Raw genomic sequence first — 1320 nt, 5'->3', positions numbered from 1 at the left:
ATATAATCTATTTCGGGCTCAGTGCTAGCACACATACACGGAGCGCTGTCACTGTAGGAGCCTATCATCAAATGACGAAAGTAGTGGTATTAACGAACCCACTGCATACAACACGGTTCTACGCAGTTTCTTTTTCTCTCTCTCTTTAGCTCTTTTTTGATGTGAGCAGACATATTATCCGGACTTTATAATAAAAATAAAGTGACTTCACAGATCTTAAAGGAAAATGATAACATCGCATTTCTTTATTTTGTTATATTTACATTTATATGTAAATAAAAACGGGAATGAACGGTAAGGGAGTTCGTGGCTACGTAATAGCACAGAAAGCTTTTGCAACGCGTTCTTTTCATTGTGATGTTATATTATACAGAGTGCATCAAAGACGTCTTGAATGTTATAATAAAGGGGGGGGGGGTACAGATGACCGATACCATGTGCCTTATTTTGTCGCAGGGACGTTTTGTAACACTCCAAAGCCATACCAAAGCGTGCCTGCTTTTAAGAAACTGTTGTTGTTGCGCAATCACTGTTGTCATACTGGATGAATAAAGTTCGTTCATTTCTCTTGTGCTGTACACCGCAGTTCTGTCAACCCCAAATTTCCTCACTACACTACTTGCACTAGCGTAATAGTGGCATACGTCTCCTACGCAATTTTCTGGAGTCACATTTGATTGCGAACGTCTTCGAGGCAAGTATTTATTTCCGTGAGCAAGTATGAGCTTTCATCAGCGTCATGTGAAACACGGCATGAAGGACAAGGATGAGGGGTCGAGCTTTCTTTTGACAGATATGTACCGCCTGCGTCGAAACTTACACAAACTGTTGTCGAGCCATGTTGGAGGTCTGCAGAGCTCCCGCCCTAGCCAAGGTGCGGATATCAAGAGAAATGGGATTTGCAGGTCTATAGAAGTACAATGGCAGCATTATTACTTGAGAACACCAGCAATATGGCTCAACAGCAATTTCATTTAGAAGACGGCAAACGAGGGCGAAAGCAATTTTTGCCGAACAAAACAGAATCTTTTCTGAATAGCCGCAGCTTGACCCGTTCCGAAAGGAATAAAAGATGGCTGCCGCCGATCGCTTAGGCACTGGCTACTCGTACCTGCCGGATAGCATGAGTTTATTTGCGTACAGTAAACCTTTTTGCGTGGCTGTGTAACGTTTTCAAGCACTTTTGGCACGTTTACGACCTCGCTCTGCCAAGTCTTCTTTGCTGAGGATCCGTTTTAGCGGCATTATTAACCTTCCGTTGCATGCCACCACAATTTCCGAGCAGCCACCCCAAGCCAAGTAAGGGAAAGCGGACCAATC

General features: G+C 43.6%; 1 protein-coding gene across 1 annotated transcript in view; it reads left to right on the top strand.

Moving 5' to 3' along the window:
• LOC142582474 (uncharacterized) overlaps positions 1-578 on the top strand; it is a 35452-nt gene extending 34874 nt beyond the window's left edge. Inside the window, exon 5 of the mRNA XM_075692237.1 lies at positions 1-578. This exon is cut by the window's left edge and continues 4327 nt beyond it. The gene's annotated coding sequence lies outside the window, so the exon portion shown is untranslated.
• The last annotated feature ends 742 nt before the right edge of the window (positions 579-1320 follow it).

Source organism: Dermacentor variabilis, chromosome 5, assembly GCF_050947875.1.
Source record: "Dermacentor variabilis isolate Ectoservices chromosome 5, ASM5094787v1, whole genome shotgun sequence".
In the NCBI taxonomy this organism is placed as follows: Eukaryota; Metazoa; Arthropoda; class Arachnida; order Ixodida; family Ixodidae; genus Dermacentor; species Dermacentor variabilis.
This window is presented reverse-complemented; position numbering and strand designations above follow the sequence as displayed.